Raw genomic sequence first — 18,299 nt, forward strand, 5'->3', positions numbered from 1 at the left:
TCTTGCTGGAGGTATTGGAGTGGAGATGAAGAATAAAAGCATCACTGGAGACATTCGAGTCACTGAGAGTTACGATGAGCCTGGTGTAAGATGTCTTGAGTATCCAGCGTATGGTCTGTGCTGTGAGATGTTAAGGAATTGCTTGCTCTGTCAGCGCCTCGTACTGATGAGGTAAGAGGACAAGACCAGAATTCCTGAACGGAGGGTGTAAGATGATGGTTCCGGGCATCACTCCAGCGTTCCCCAAAGTGTGGATGGTAGTGCTACCCTGGGCGGCTGCACTGCTGTCTGCGGCCAGCGACCTACAAGGGTTTCTTCTTGGGTACGTGTGACTACAAGAAGATGCTACAAAGGACCTCGGGAGTCTTGCAAGGAGCCAGTGATCTCTTCCCTGAGCGCTTCCTTTTGCTGGCAGTAGCGCTGGGAACTGTCTTGAGATATCAGTGATGTTACAGTACATCTGAAGCGGTATGATAATACCGTTGCGATATATTAGGAAATAATGACTTGCTGTCTATCTTGGAAAAAAAAAAATACATGGTGCTGATACAGGAAGTATGTTTTATCGCAGTCATCGGCCAATGTAAAGTCTTCAACACGTCACCAAACAGTTTGGTGAGACGTGATGCACAGACCTCAAGACTATGTGGGGAGGACGTGTGTCTTTTCTCATTACAGGAGTGATATCCTTGCCTCTTGATGTTGTAGGAAGGCCACTGCCATCATAACAAACAGCCAAAAGCTGTATGTCCATCTGATGTTTTCAGTGAGAGAGAAAAAGATCGGACATAACCTTGGGGTCTGTCATCTTGTTACGTGTGCGTGTGTGTGTGTGTGTGTGTGTGTGAGAGAGAGAGAGAGAGAGAGAGAGAGAGAGAGAGAGAGAGAGAGAGAGAGAGAGAGAGAGAGAGAGAGAGAGAGAGAGAGAGAGAGAGAGAGAGAGAGAGAGAGAGAGAGAGAGTGTGTGCAACAGGGAGCAGCTCATCCCTAAGTGTTCTCTTACCTCGTCTGAAACACATGGATTTCTTACATTGTTTATTCCTCCTGATTCTCATCATATTCTCCTACATTTTTCCTCTCTCAGCTTCGTTAGTTTTAGGACCCCTTCCCTCCCCACCCCACATCCAGTCCATTATCCTACAAAGCTCATTTTTTCCTTTACGTCATGATTATTTCGAGATTTTACTGTAAGCACTTTTCATTTACATCTGTAATCCGATGAAGAGACACATGATAAGAAACTAGTAGTGAAAACTGTGTCAGGAGTGGATAGTTATTAACACTGGATACCAACCGGTCTTGCCTTATGGAAAAGAATGGTGATTAATGTGGACATTTGACAACGCTAATGCGTTAGTCTGTGAGTCTATGTACGTAGACCACGTCTTTGAATCTAGCTTTCTCACCACTCCTGCCCTACTGTAGGCCAGGAAGGAACACATAACCAACCGAGATCCCGCTGTGGACCAACAGAAGCACAAGCAATATGTCTTCACCAGTGAAGGAACTTGTCATCTACGCTTTATTACGTACAAGCGCACCTAGCGATTCTTGGAACCGTCAAAGACTAATGAAATCGACGCGTCGAAAACACACACACACACACACACACACACACACACACAGACACAGACACACACACACACACACACACACACACACACACCGTTTTCGAATGGAGCCCTCCAAGAACAGAGAGGGAGATTTCAAGACCAACACCTGTAGAGGGTCTTCTAGAGAGAGAGAGAGAGAGAGAGAGAGAGAGAGAGAGAGAGAGAGAGAGAGAGAGAGAGAGAGAGAGAGAGAGAGAGAGAGATACATAATTCATGATGGCTCGCGCCTCTCGAGTCCCACCCCAACCCATCACCACCACCACCACCACCACTACCACCAGGGGATCAAGGACACAGGAAATATTCACATTTTCCTCAACGTGGCGGTGAGGAAGCTCCTGCAGGAGGGACGGACGTGAAGTACCTCCTCCTCATTCACATGCCAGGTGCCTCAGTCATGGCTGCCGATGACATCAAAGTGGGTTTCCCCCTCAGAGCGGAGACCCACCTCCCACACGCGAGCATCAACGTCTGGTAGAAGTGCAAGGGAGACATCCTGTGGCAAGGGAGACATCCTGTGGCAAGGGAGACATCCTGTGGCAAGGGAGACATCCTGTGGAGTCCGAACGCCTGTGCTACTCCCAACGACTGTGTTTCAGTCACAGACTCTTCCATGAATTCCTGGTGATGTGTTTAATGCCGACAGGAACTTGAGCATAACTTGAATGGTCTCTTAGGAATCAGTGCAAGTGTTTCAGGTCAGAAATATATATATATATGTATATATATATATATATATATATATATATATATATATATATATATATATATATATATATATATATATATATATATATATATTCCTATGAGTCCATGGGGAAAATGAAACACGACAAGTTCCCAAGTGCACTTTCGTGTAATAATCACATCATCAGGGGAGACATATGAGAGAAATATAACAGTCAGTTGATATACAACGAAGAGACGTAGCTAGGACGCCATTTGGTAAACATGTATCAGGGGAGATACCAAAAAGAAATATAAGTCAGCTGATGATGTGATTATTACACGAAAGTGCACTTGGGAACTTATCGTGCTTCATTTTCCCCGTGGGCTCATAGGAATACACTTGATCACGCACAAAAATGTGATCCTTTCCAATATATATATATATATATATATATATATATATATATATATATATATATATATATATATATATATATATATATATATATATATATATATATATATATATATATATATGCATATAAAATTGTGAGGTGTTTACGTGCGTCGAGACGAGCTGGAGGAGGAGTTGAGCTATGTTTTGGTCGTGTAGAAGGATCGCTGGTCGAGTGTTGCTGGCAGTACTCACACTCCCGGTGTTGGACAGAAGCCCCGATAGCTGGATGAATGACATCAATGGATAACAAAGGGATGTGAGCAGCTCTGTGGAGAAGACAAAGGAAAAAGTCGTGAGTCCCTTGTGGCAATGATGTCAAATTGATTGCTCTATGACAGTTTTCAGTGGTGGCAGGCGATGGACGGGTGAAAAATGAATGAGACAATGAAATAAGTCATATATCACGTATGACTGAAAGATAACGTTTGGGACTGAAGGAAAGCCGTGTGAAATATGTTAGAGTCTATAATTATAGAGCATAACGAAATGAATGACTGCTGAAAAGGGTACGAATTGGCTTAATGTCGGTCCTGGCAGGGTATCATCCATCTTCATCATTCTCTCTATGGCACGGCAGCGAAGGGAAAGCACTCGCTTATCTTTCCTTCATACGCTATCTATCTTATCTGCATCTAATGACGTAGTATAGGTATCTATATTAAGTGTTTATCATGAGTGTCCATCATCAGAGGTTTACAGTAAAGTGACATTATCATGCAAAATGATTCAATCAACTGAAATAAAATCGTCAGAGAAGTAGAAAGATATCATCTTAAGATGGGTATTCGTTCCCTGAGTAACGATTGGGCTTTGTATTGTTTCAGAAATTAATGAATCTTTTACGCTCCGACACTCTCTATGGCTGCTAGGCCGAGAGGTAAGGAGCGCTGAGTGAGTGAGGGAGCGCCTCCAGGTGCTGCTAGGCCGAGAGGTAAGGAGCGCTGAGAGAGCAAGCGCCTCCAGGCGCTTTTTACGCTCCAACTTGTTCAAGATTCGCCAGTCCTCTCCGTGGGGGATGGGCGTTTCTCTTGCAAACATCCTGGTACTTACTCCCTTAACCCCACCTTGTCGATTAGGATATCATATATAAGGGAAATGACTTACACACCTGGAGGTGTGTGACACCTACACCGACCTCATAGCACACCGAACCGAAGGGCATTTCGCATCACCCTTGCTCGAGCCATTGTTATCGGCGTCACTGGGACTAGCTGTTACAAATGTTGATGATTTTCACCGCAAAAATGCCAGGTAACTTTTAGCTGTTCTTGGAAGAAACTTGCGGAAGACTTTCAGAACTTGGTGTGACTCAGGAATAATCCCCTCGCCAAGAGCAGTGGAAACAGTCAACAGCAATCAGTAGTGTTTTCGTCATGGTATATATGCAGTTTCATGTGCCAGCAATTATCTGTTTTTACACAAACACACACACACACACACAACACACACACACACACACACACACAATGTGTGGCGGTTGACGTTGGGACTTCCCAACGTAACGAGCCCGGGTTCGAGTCATGGATGGGACAACCGGCTCACGACCAACCCAGTTATACATATATATATATATATATATATATATATATATATATATATATATATATATATATATATATATATATAATCATACAGTCGCAATTTCCCGCGTTAGCGAGGTAGCGTTAAGAACAGAGGACTGAGCCTTTGAGGGAAATCCTCACTTGGCCTCCCTTCTCTGTTCCTTGTTTTGGAAAATCAAAAACGGGAAGGGAGGATTTCTAGCACCCCGTTCCCTCCCCTTTTAGTCGCCTTGTACGAAACGCAGGGAATACGTGTCGCACATATATATATATATATATATATATATATATATATATATATATATATATATATATATATATATATATATATATATATATATATATATATATATATATAATCATTATGGTAATCCCTAGAGAACCAATACCTGAAGTCTGTAATTGTAGAACCAACTCGATGAACTTAAGATCGACCAGGAGAGGAGGGAGGAAATACAACAGACGTTGACCACGAAAATAATTCCGTTCCACTTGACCTAAGGCTGTCTCTCTCCTTGCAACCTAAGCACCAGACAACACTATTAAGGTGGGCTTCGCGTCAGCTGAGGCGGATGGTCGACAGGTCGACCCAATGATATTCGACCAGTCGATGAACTGGTCCTTGAAGGGTTGATCATTCACTTGGTTCTCGACTTGTGGATCAGCTGATTCTCGACCGGCTTAGATCAGCTTAGTCGGGACTGGTTGATCACCAAGCTGGTCCTCGACTCCTCGATCATTTGGGGCCTTGACTGCTAGTACAGCTAGCTGGTCCTAGCAAGGTCCGATCCTGAGTAACGGTGAAGGTAGGACGAGTCTGTTTACGAGTTTGATTCCAGTAAGGAAATGTCCAGGTTATTTATGATGATGCTTTTGGTTCTCTCTCTCTCTCTCTCTCTCTCTCTCTCTCTCTCTCTCTCTCTCTCTCTCTCTCTCTCTCTCTCTCTCTCTCTCTCTCTCTCTCTCTCTCTCTCTCTCTCTCTCTCTCCGTATTTTGTGTATTCTAATATCCTCTTTCGGAAAACTATTTCTTCATTTTGCCGCTGCAGAAGTGTTTATATTTCTTTTTCCCGGCGCTCGCCGCCACTCCAGAACATGCAACTCAAATAGCGGATTCCAGATGTGCCAAAAACTTCTTAAGGCAGCGTATCCTGGCCACTGCTGGGGTGGGGGATGGGGATGGGGGGATGGGTTTTCCATCTGTCCCTCAAGCTGGACCAGCTGATGGGTCAGGGAGCCTTAGTAACCAACCCCATCTGTCTCTCCTGCTAGACCGGCAAGTTGGGTTTGAAGTCTCCTCGGTCAGCCCCATCTGTTCCTCCGGCTGGACCGGCTGTTGGCCTGGGTCAGGAGAAATTTCATTTCGTTCCGTCACTCGTGAGTTCCAGGGGTCCAGAGCAATGTCAGTGGAATGGCAAGGCCATTGGGACGGAGGAACGAACCTGTTGTCGTGGTGGAGATGATAGCGGTGTTGGTGATGTGGTGGTGGTGGTGATGGTGATAGTGATCATTATGATGATGATGATGTTGCTGATGATGTCTTCATTTTTGATCGCCGTTTCCTGCGTTAGCAAGGAAGCGTCAGGAAATACCCCCTTCCTTCCACCTCCAATTTGGTCTCCCACTTCTCCTCGTTCCCTCCACCTCCTGACACATATATCCTCTTGGTCAATTTTTCCTCACTCATTCTCTCCATGTGACCAAACCATTTCAATACACCCTCTTCTGCTCTCTCAACCACACTCTTTCTATCACCACCCACCTCTCTTACCCTTTCATTACTTACTCAATCAAACCACCTCACACCACACATTGTCCTCAAACATCTCATTTCAAACACATCCACCCTCCTGCGCACAACTCTATCCATAGCTCACGCCTCGCAACCATACAACATTGTTAGAACTGCTAATAATCTATCATTATTGTTCACGGGAACTGATGCTAATTTTTTTTTCTTTTTTTTTCACAGATTTGAAGTGTCATCAGGTCTTGATCCGGGCGTACTCAGATATACTTTTGGTAAGTCATATGATAGATTTTTTTCCCCACTTTCTTGGATAAGTCTAATCATTACCTAGTGGTTCGTGCCATAGTGCCCAAGTGCTTCGTTTTCGTACCATCGTACTCGGGGCGGGGGGGGGGGCGAACCTTCGTGCTGAAGAGTCTCGTGCCTTCCTCCTCCAGGGTGGAAACACCCCCCCTGCCTCACCCTCACCTCCCCTCCAAAGGTTTCCTTACATTCCTGTAACCTTATCAAGCAGCCAATAGCATCGTCTCTTTACTTGTGATTACTTTTATAAGGTTTCCCCACGCAACTTCCTGAGAGTCTCCTCCAGAACTTCCTCCATTTTCTCCCCACGACTTTCAAGATTTACTTCGAGATCCCTTCGAGTCTCGAGGGTCGCCGATCCTAGACTCGCCTCCACTTTATTGCTAAGGAAGAACTTTCAAACGCGTCCTCCACCCTGCTTGCTGCGTAATAACTATACGTTTTTCGTGTCTCTGTCGCTGCGCAGGACTGCGTGCATCTCGAGGCTTTTATCCACTCTCTGCTGCTTCTGCGGTGTACGATTTCTGTGTTACTTCTACTTAATGGCTGCATGAGGACTGTGTGTGTGTGTGTATGTGTGTGTGTGTGTGTGTGTGTGTGTGTGTGTGTTTCAGCTTTTTTGCTGTGTAAGATCTGTCTCTTTTTCCGGCTCTATCGCTGCTTGAAAACTATATATGTTTCTACCACTTTATCGCTGCGTAAGATCTCGATGTTTTTTTTTTTTCAGCATTGTCGCTGTATATAACTCTGTGGCTTTCCATCTCTACTATTGAGAAGTATTTTCTTTGCTCTGTCGTGACGTAGAAGCTCTGTATTTTTCATGGTTCTCGTCTGCTGCTGCTGCCTAGTAATGAATCTGACATTCTTTCTCTTCCACATCGTATCTGTGTTATGATGAGCGGGTAGCCATCCCATCCACTACAGTTGTACGTAAGATCTGGACTCTAGTACGATTAAGATGATGGAAAAACTATCGTAATAACAATATCCCAAGAGACATTTTCAATTCAGTCCTGGTGACTAATCCTTCCCGATCGTCAGTCCAATCCTCCCTCTGTTCCCTCCCTCCTGCGTAGTCATGCAGAGCCCTGATAATCACGTTGGTGTTCACCCACTTGCTCATCTGACCATGCAAATGTTAGTCTGATTATCTCGCATTCATCTCGTTCATTGTGAAGGTAAACCAGACCATTGCGACGCTTCAGGTCCACAGCTTAGCGCGACCCGTGCAGGTCCACAGCTTGGCGCTACCCGTGCAGGTCCACAGCTTGGCGCTACCCGTGCAGGTCCACGGCTTGGCGCGACCCGTGCAGGTCCACGGCTGGCGCGACCCGTGCAGGTCCACGGCTGGCGCTACCCGTGCAGGTCCACGGCTGGCGCGACCCGTGCAGGTCCACGGCTGGCGCGACCCGTGCAGGTCCACGGCTGGCGCTACCCGTGCAGGTCCACGGTTGGCGCTACCCGTGCAGGTCCACAGCTTGGCGCTACCCGTGCAGGTCCACGGCTTGGCGCTACCCGTGCAGGTCCACGGTTGGCGCTACCCGTGCAGGTCCACGGCTTGGCGCTACCCGTGCAGGTCCACAGCTTAGCGCTACCCGTGCAGGTCCACGGCTTGGCGCTACCCGTGCAGGTCCACAGCTTGGCGCTACCCGTGCAGGTCCACGGTTGGCGCTACCCGTGCAGGTCCACGGTTGGCGCTACCCGTGCAGGTCCACGGCTTGGCGCTACCCGTGCAGGTCCACGGCTTGGCGCTACCCGTGCAGGTCCACGGCTTGGCGCTACCCGTGCAGGTCCACGGCTTGGCGCTACCCGTGCAGGTCCACGGCTTGGCGCGACCCGTGCAGGTCCACGGTTGGTGCGACCCGTGCAGGTCCACGGCTGGCGCTACCCGTGCAGGTCCACGGCTGGCGCTACCCGTGCAGGTCCACGGTTGGCGCTACCCGTGCAGGTCCACGGCTTGGCGCTACCCGTGCAGGTCCACAGCTTGGCGCTACCCGTGCAGGTCCACGGCTGGCGCTACCCGTGCAGGTCCACGGTTGGCGCTACCCGTGCAGGTCCACGGCTCGGCGCTACCCGTGCAGGTCCACGGCTTGGCGCTACCCGTGCAGGTCCACGGCTCGGCGCTACCCGTGCAGGTCCACGGCTGGCGCTACCCGTGCAGGTCCACGGTTGGCGCTACCCGTGCAGGTCCACAGCTTGGCGCTACCCGTGCAGGTCCACAGCTTGGCGCTACCCGTGCAGGTCCACGGTTGGCGCTACCCGTGCAGGTCCACAGCTTGGCGCTACCCGTGCAGGTCCACGGCTGGCGCGACCCGTGCAGGTCCACAGCTTGGCGCTACCCGTGCAGGTCCACGGCTTGGCGCTACCCGTGCAGGTCCACAGCTTGGCGCGACCCGTGCAGGTCCACGGCTGGCGCGACCCGTGCAGGTCCACGGCTGGCGCTACCCGTGCAGGTCCACGGCTGGCGCTACCCGTGCAGGTCCACGGCTGGCGCTACCCGTGCAGGTCCACGGCTGGCGCGACCCGTGCATCCTCCGTAGGCTAAAGAAAAACAGTAATGTTTAGATTCTTATCTTCCCCCCACCCCACCGTAAGTTGTCGTTTAGTGTGTTTTTCTCTATTTTTTCAATACACGCATACTGAGGCGTCTGTGTTTTCTGTGTCGTCACCAACAGCCTCGACAGGACACAGCAGAAGATCTGTGTGTCTGTCTGTCTGCTGCTCTTCGCATTCTGCTGTATTTTTTTTTCCTATCTTTTTCTTTCTTCTTCCTTACCTCACTATTGTTTCTTCCTTATGTGAAAGTATGCCTTTATGAAGCTTCAGAATTAAAGGTGAGGGATGGTCTTTTATGACTAGGATGGTTGCGCATTCTCTCTCTCTCTCTCTCTCTCTCTCTCTCTCTCTCTCTCTCTCTCTCTCTCTCTCTCTCTCTCTCTCTAGGTAGGAGGTAACTGTCAGGAGGCAGCCACCGACCGACCCAGGATTTACATGATAGTGTTATTACACGCATGAGTATCGGGAGGTCTAGCAACGGTGGTCGTCGGGAGAGCTAGCGATGAAGTGGCTGGCAAGCTGCTCCACTCCTCCTGTGGCATATGTACCTGTCTTTTCTCTCTGCTTCAGCCCCTCCTACATGTGACGCTGCTGGCTTGCCTCCAGTCAACATACGTAACCAGGTTACCATCTCATACATAACGCTTGGCCTCACGTGAGCCACATGACCCGTTCTTCGCAACTATTTTTTTTTTTTTCCTCTGTGGTGAGCTCTACGCGGCAGTCCCTGCTGGCTGATATGATCTCGTCTCAAGTACTCGCAAGCAAGAGCTCTCTCTCTCTCTCTCTCTCTCTCTCTCTCTCTCTCTCTCTCTCTCTCTCTCTCGTCTCGTTTCGATAAACTGGGGCGGCCGGTCACCCACTGGGCCACTGGGTGACTGACCCACCTCACATATAACTTGGGGTTAATGGGGGAACCTCGCTGTGTTAATGAGCCAAGCGGATACTGATCAAAAAGTGTGTGTGTGTGTGTGTGTGTGTGTGTGTGTGTGTGTGTGTGTGTGTCATGTTTTTCTAAGGCGTTACATTTGCCGTCATGTCAGCGGTGATTTCTCCCTCTCCCTCCACAACATCCTCGATCTGCAGTGCCTCAGTGTCATGCACTCGACGTTGAGATTCATATATCTGCCATGCATCATTCGACTGCCATGCACCAGTTAACCGTAAGTTGAAATTCCAGGATGGGACATTTAGTCGTCTGAGCACCCCAGGTTTAAACGATTCAGGCGCGTCACTGAGCTGTCTGAGCGCCCCAGGTTTAAACGTCCCAGGCGCGTTACTGAACCGTCCGGGCGCCCGAGGTTTAAACGTCCCAGGCGCGTCACTGAACTGTCTGGTCGGCCTAGATTAAAACGATCAAGGCGCATCACTGAACTGTCTGGTCGCCCCATGTTTAAACGTCTGAGGCGAGTCATTGATTTGTTTAGGCGACCTAAATTTGAAGGTCTGCAGCATCAGAATACCGGACTCAGGCCTCTTGCGTTTTCTCTTTCGGTAAAAATTAGAAAACCGTAACTGGTTGTGAGAAATAAGATTAGTGCCAAAGTCTCCAAACTTAGATATTTATCGTCACAAATGATATTTCCTAAGTGGAATATATATGTGTGTGTATATATATATGTATATATATATATATATATATATATATATATATATATATATATATATATATATATATATATATATATATATATATATATATATATATATACATATACTTATATATATATATATATATATGTATATATATATATATATATATATATATATATATATATATATATATATATATATATATATATATATATATATATATACATTTTTTTTTTTTTTTTTTTTTTTTATACTTTGTCGCTGTCTCCCGCGTTTGCGAGGTAGCGCAAGGAAACAGACGAAAGAAATGGCCCAACCCTCCCCATACACATGTACATACACACGTCCACACACGCAAATATACATACCTACACAGCTTTCCATGGTTTACCCCGGACGCTACACATGCCTTGATTCAATCCACTGACAGCACGTCAACCCCTGTATACCACATCGCTCCAATTCACTCTATTCCTTGCCCTCCTTTCACCCTCCTGCATGTTCAGGCCCCGATCACACAAAATCCTTTTCACTCCATCTTTCCACCTCCAATTTGGTCTCCCTCTTCTCCTCGTTCCCTCCACCTCCGACACATATATCCTCTTGGTCAATCTTTCCTCACTCATTCTCTCCATGTGCCCAAACCATTTCAAAACACCCTCTTCTGCTCTCTCAACCACGCTCTTTTTATTTCCACACATCTCTCTTACCCTTACGTTACTTACTCGATCAAACCACCTCACACCACACATTGTCCTCAAACATCTCATTTCCAGCACATCCATCCTCCTGCGCACAACTCTATCCATAGCCCACGCCTCGCAACCATACAACATTGTTGGAACTACTATTCCTTCAAACATACCCATTTTTGCTTTCCGGGATAATGTTCTCGACTTCCACACATTTTTCAAGGCTCCCAAAATTTTCGCCCCCTCCCCCACCCTATGATCCACTTCCGCTTCCATGGTTCCATCCGCTGACAGATCCACTCCCAGATATCTAAAACACTTCACTTCCTCCAGTTTTTCTCCATTCAAACTCACCTCCCAATTGACTTGACCCTCAACCCTACTGTACCTAATAACCTTGCTCTTATTCACATTTACTCTTAACTTTCTTCTTCCACACACTTTACCAAACTCCGTCACCAGCTTCTGCAGTTTCTCACATGAATCCGCCACCAGCGCTGTATCATCAGCGAACAACAACTGACTCACTTCCCAAGCTCTCTCATCCCCAACAGACCTCATACTTGCCCCTCTTTCCAAGACTCTTGCATTTACCTCCCTAACAACCCCATCCATAAAAAATTAAACAACCATGGAGACATCACACACCCCTGCCGCAAACCTACATTCACTGAGAACCAATCACTTTCCTCTCTTCCTACACGTACACATGCCTTACATCCTCGATAAAAACTTTTCATTGCTTCTAACAACTTGCCTCCCACACCATATATTCTTAATACCTTCCACAGAGCATCTCTATCAACTCTATCATATGCCTTCTCCAGATCCATAAATGCTACATACAAATCCATTTGCTTTTCTAAGTATTTCTCACATACATTCTTCAAAGCAAACACCTGATCCACACATCCTCTCCCACTTCTGAAGCCACACTGCTCTTCCCCAATCTGATGCTCTGTACATGCCTTCACCCTCTCAATCAATACCCTCCCATATAATTTACCAGGAATACTCAACAAACTTATACCTCTGTAATTTGAGCACTCACTCTTATCCCCTTTGCCTTTGTACAATGGCACTATGCACGCATTCCGCCAATCCTCAGGCACCTCACCATGAGTCATACATACATTAAATAACCTTACCAACCAGTCAACAATACAGTCACCCCCTTTTTTAATAAATTCCACTGCAATACCATCCAAACCTGCTGCCTTGCCGGCTTTCATCTTCCGCAAAGCTTTTACTACCTCTTCTCTGTTTACCAAATCATTTTCCCTAACCCTCTCACTTTGCACACCACCTCGACCCAAACACCCTATATCTGCCACTCTGTCATCAGACACATTCAACAAACCTTCAAAATACTCATTCCATCTCCTTCTCACATCACCACTACTTGTTATCACCTCCCCATTTACGCCCTTCACTGAAGTTCCCATTTGCTCCCTTGTCTTACGCACCCTATTTACCTCCTTCCAGAACATCTTTTTATTCTCCCTAAAACTTACTGATAGTCTCTCACCCCAACTCTCATTTGCCCTTTTTTTCACCTCTTGCACCTTTCTCTTGACCTCCTGTCTCTTTCTTTTATACTTCTCCCACTCAATTGCATTTTTTCCCTGCAAAAATCGTCCAAATGCCTCTCTCTTCTCTTTCACTAATACTCTTACTTCTTCATCCCACCACTCACTATATATATATATATATTTATATATATATATATAAGTATATATATATATATATATATATATATATATATATATATATATATATATATATATATATATATATATATATATATATATATATATATATATATGTATATATATATATATATATATATATATGTATATATATATATATATATATATATATATATATATATATATATATATATATATATATATGTATATACATATATATATATATATATATATATATATATATATATATATATATATATATATATATACATATATATATATTTCTTTTTCTTTTCTTTCAAACTATTCGCCATTTCCCGCATTAGCGAGGTAGCGTTAAGAACAGAGGACTGGGCCTTTGAGGGAATACCCTCACCTGGCACAATTCTCTGTTCCTTCTTTTGGAAAAAAAAAAAAAAAAAAAAAAAAAAAAAAAAAAAAAACGAGAGGGGAGGATTTCCAGCCCCCCGCTCCATATATATATATATATATATATATATATATATATATATATATATATATATATATATATATATATATATATATATATATATATATATTTTTTTTTTTTTTTTTGCCGCTGTCTCCCGCGTTTGCGAGGTAGCGCAAGGAAACAGACGAAAGAAATGGCCCAACCCACCCCCATACACATGTATATACATACGTCCACACACGCAAATATACATACCTACACAGCTTTCCATGGTTTACCCCATACGCTTCACATGCCCTGATTCAATCCAATGACAGCACGTCAACCCCGGTATACCACATCGCTCCAATTCACTCTATTCCTTGCCCTCCTTTCACCCTCCTGCATGTTCAGGCCCCGATCACACAAAATCTTTTTCACTCCATCTTTCCACCTCCAATTTGGTCTCCCTCTTCTCCTCGTTCTCTCCACCTCCGACACATATATCCTCTTGGTCAATCTTTCCTCACTCATTCTCTCCATGTGCCCAAACCATTTCAAAACACCCTCTTCTGCTCTCTCAACCAAGCTCTTTATATATATATATATATATATATATATATATATATATATATATATATATATATATATATATATATATATATATATCTCTTTTTTTTTGTCGCTGTCTTCCGCGTTTGCGATGTACCGCAAGGAAACAGACGAAAGAAATGGCCCAACCACCCCCATACACATGTATATATATACACGTCCACACACGCAAATATACATACCCATACATGTCAATGTACACATATATATACACACACAGACACATACATATATACACATGCACACAATTCACACTGTCTGCCTTTTTTCATTCCCATCGCCAACTTGCCACACATGGAATAACATCCCTCTCCCCCCTCATGTGTGCGAGGTAGCGCTAGGAAAAGACCACAAAGGCCCCATTCGTTCACACTCAGTCTCTCGCTGTCATGCAATAATGCCCGAAACCACAGCTCCCTTTCCACATCCAGGCCCCACACAACTTTCCATGGTTTACCCCAGACGCTTCACATGCCCTGATTCAATCTATTAACAGCACGTCGACCCCGGTATACCACATCGATCCAATTCACTCTATTCCTTGCCCTCCTTTCACCCCATGCATGTTCAGGCCCCGATCACTCAAAATCTTTTTCACTCCATCTTTCCACCTCCAATTTGGTCTCCCACTTCTCGTTCCCTTCACCTCCGACACATATATCCTCTTGGTCAATCTTTCCTCACTCATTCTCTCCATGTGCCCAAACCATTTCAAAACACCCTCTTCTGCTCTCTCAACCAAGCTCTTTTTATTTCCACACACCTCTCTTACCCTTACATTACTTACTCGATCAAACCACCTCACACCACATATTGTCCTCAAACATTTCATTTCTAGCACATCCACCCTCCTGCGCACAACTCTATCCATAGCCCACGCCTCGCAACCATACAACATTGTTGGAACCACTATTCCTTCAAACATACCCATTTTTGCTTTCCGAGATAATGTTCTCGACTTCCACACATTCTTCAAGGCCCCCAGAATTTTCGCCCCCTCCCCCACCCTATGATTCATTTCCGCTTCCATGGTTCCATCCGCTGCCAGATCCACTCCCAGATATCTAAAACACTTTACTTTCTCCAGTTTTTCTCCATTCAAACTTACCTCCCAACTGACTTGACCCTCAACCCTACTGTACCTAATAACCTTGCTCTTATTCACATTTACTCTTAACTTTCTTCTTTCACATACTTTACCAAACACAGTCACCAGCTCTTGCAGTTTCTCACATGAATCAGCCACCAGCGCAGTATCATCAGCGAACAACAACTGACTCACTTCCCAAGCTCTCTCATCCCCAACAGACTGCATACTTGCCCCTCTTTCCAAAACTCTTGCATTTACCTCCCTAACAACCACATCCATAAACAAATTAAACAACCATGGAGACATCACACACCCCTGCCGCAAACCTACATTCACTGAGAACCAATCACTTTCCTCTCTTCCTACACGTACACGTCTTACATCCTCGATAAAAACTTTTCACTGCTTTTAACAATATGCCTCCCACACCATATATTCTCAGTACCTTCCACAGAGCATCTCCATCAACTTTATCATATGCCTTCTCCAGATCCATAAATGCTACATACAAATCCATTTGCTTTTCTAAGTATTTCTCACATACATTCTTCAAAGCAAACACCTGATCCACACATCCTCTACCACTTCTGAAACCACACTGCTCTTCCCAATCTGATGCTCTGTACATGCCTTCACCCTCTCAATCAATACCCTCCCATATAATTTACCAGGAATACTCAACAAACTTATACCTCTGTAATTTGAGCACTCACTCTTATCCCCTTTGCCTTTGTACAATGGAACTATGCACGCATTCCGCCAATCCTCAGGCACCTCACCATGAATCATACATACATTGAATAACCTTACAAACAAGTCAACAATACAGTCACCTCCTTTTTTAATAGATTCCACTGCAATACCATCCAAACCTGCTGCCTTGCCGGCTTTCATCTTCCGCAACGCTTTTACTACCTCTTTTCTGTTTACCAAATCATTTTCCCTAACCCTCTCACTTTGCACACCACCTCGACCAAAAGACACTATATCTGCCACTCTATCATCAAGCACATTCAACAAGCCTTCAAAATACTCACTCCATCTCCTTCTCACATCAGCACTACTTGTTATCACCTCCCTATTAGCCCCCTTCACTGAAGTTCCCATTTGCTCCCTTGTCTTATATATATTGGCGGAATGCGTGCAAAGGCAAAGGGGATAAGAGTGAGTGCTCAAATTACAGAGGTATAAGTTTGTTGAGTATTCCTGGTAAATTATATGGGAGGGTATTGATTGAGAGGGTGAATGCATGTACAGAGCATCAGATTGGGAAGAGCAGTGTGGTTTCAGAAGTGGTAGAGGATGTGTGGATCAGGTGTTTGCTTTGAAGAATGTATGTGAGAAATACTTAGAAAAGCAAATGGATTTGTATGTAGCATTTATGGATCTGGAGAAGGCATATGATAGAGTTGATAGAGATGCTCTGTAGAACTTATTATGAATATATGATGTGGGAGGTAAGTTGTTAGAAGCAATGAAAAGTTTTTATCGAGGATGTAAGGCATGTGTACGTGTAGGAAGAGAGGAAAGTGATTGGTTCTCAGTGAATGTAGGTTTGCGGCAGGGGTGTGTGATGTCTCCATGGTTGTTTAATTTGTTTATGGATGCGGTTGTTAGGGAGGTGAATGCAAGAGTTTTGGAAAGAGGGACAAGTAAGAAGTCTGTTGGGGATGAGAGAGCTTGGGAAGTGAGTCAGTTGTTGTTCGCTGATGATACAGCGCTGGTGGCTGATTCATGTGAGAAACTGCAGAAGCTGGTGACTGAGTTTGGTAAAGTGTGTGAAAGAAGAAAGTTAAGAGTAAATGTGAATAAGAGCAAGGTTATTAGGTACAGTAGGGTTGAGGGTCAAGTCAATTGGGAGGTAAGTTTGAATTCAGAAAAACTGGAGGAAGTAAAGTGTTTTAGATATCTGGGAGTGGATCTGGCAGCGAATGGAACCATGGAAGTGGAAGTGAATCATAGGGTGGGGGAGGGGGCGAAAATTCTGGGAGCCTTGAAGAATGTGTGGAAGTTGAGAACATTATCTCGGAAAGCAAAAATGGGTATGTTTGAAGGAATAGTGGTTCCAACAATGTTGTATGGTTGCGAGGCGTGGGCTATGGATAGAGTTGTGCGCAGGAGGGTGGATGTGCTGGAAATGAGATGTTTGAGGACAATGTGTTGTTTGTGGTGGTTTGATCGAGTAAGTAATGTAAGGGTAAGAGAGATGTGTGGAAATAAAAAGAGCGTGGTTGAGAGAGCAGAAGAAGGTGTTTTGAAATGGTTTAGGCACATGGAGAGAATGAGTGAGGAAAGATTGACCAAGAGGATATATGTGTCGGAGGTGGAGGGAACGAGGAGAAGTGGGAGACCAAATTGGAGGTGGAAAGATGGAGTGAAAAAGATTTTGTGTGATCGGGGCCTGAACATGCATGAGGGTGAAAGGAGGGCAAGGAATAGAGTGAATTGGATCGATGTGGTATACCGGGGTTGACGTGCTGTCAGTGGATTGAATCAGGGCATGTGAAGCGTCTGGGGTAAACCATGGAAAGTTGTGTGGGACCTGGGTGTGGAAAGGGAGCTGTGGTTTCGGGCATTATTGCGTGACAGCTGGAGACTGAGTGTGAACGAATGGGGCCTTTGTTGTCTTTTCCTAGTGCTACCTCGCATACATGAGGGGGGAGGGGGATGGTATTCCATGTTTGGCGAGGTGGCGATGGGAATGAATAGGGGCAGACAGTGTGAATTGTGTGCATGGGTATATATGTATGTGTCTGTGTGTGTATATATATGTGTACATTGGGATGCATAGGTATGTATATTTGCGTGTGTGGGCGTGTGTGTGTGTACATTGTGTGTTGGGGTGGGTTGGGCCATTTTCTTTTGTCTGTTTCCTTGCGCTACCTCGCAAACGCGGGAGACAGCGACAAAGCAAAATAAATAATATATATATATATATATATATATATATATATATATATATATGTATATATATATATATGTATATATATATATATATATATATATATATATATATATATATATATATATATATATATATATATATATATATATATACATTTATATATTTGAAAGGATCACAATTTTGCGCGTGATCAAGATATTCCTATGAGTCCACGGGGAAAATGAAACACGATAAGGTCCCAAGTGCACTTTCGTGTAATAATCACATCATGAGGGGAAACACAAGAGAGAAATATAAGTCTGTTGATATACATCGAAGAGACGAAACTAGGACGCCATTTGGTAAAAATGATATGTATATATATATATATATATAT

The 18,299-nt window shown here is 44.7% G+C and overlaps 1 protein-coding gene across 1 annotated transcript in view; it reads left to right on the forward strand.

Moving 5' to 3' along the window:
* LOC139755672 (adipokinetic hormone/corazonin-related peptide receptor variant I-like) overlaps window positions 1-18,299 on the forward strand; it is a 327,057-nt gene that overhangs the window by 43,421 nt on the left and 265,337 nt on the right. The window contains exon 2 of the mRNA XM_071674321.1: window positions 6,274-6,323. The gene's annotated coding sequence lies outside the window, so the exon portion shown is untranslated. The remainder of the gene's footprint in view (window positions 1-6,273; window positions 6,324-18,299) is intronic.

This window comes from Panulirus ornatus, chromosome 19, assembly GCF_036320965.1.
Source record: "Panulirus ornatus isolate Po-2019 chromosome 19, ASM3632096v1, whole genome shotgun sequence".
Classification (NCBI taxonomy): domain Eukaryota; kingdom Metazoa; phylum Arthropoda; class Malacostraca; order Decapoda; family Palinuridae; genus Panulirus; species Panulirus ornatus.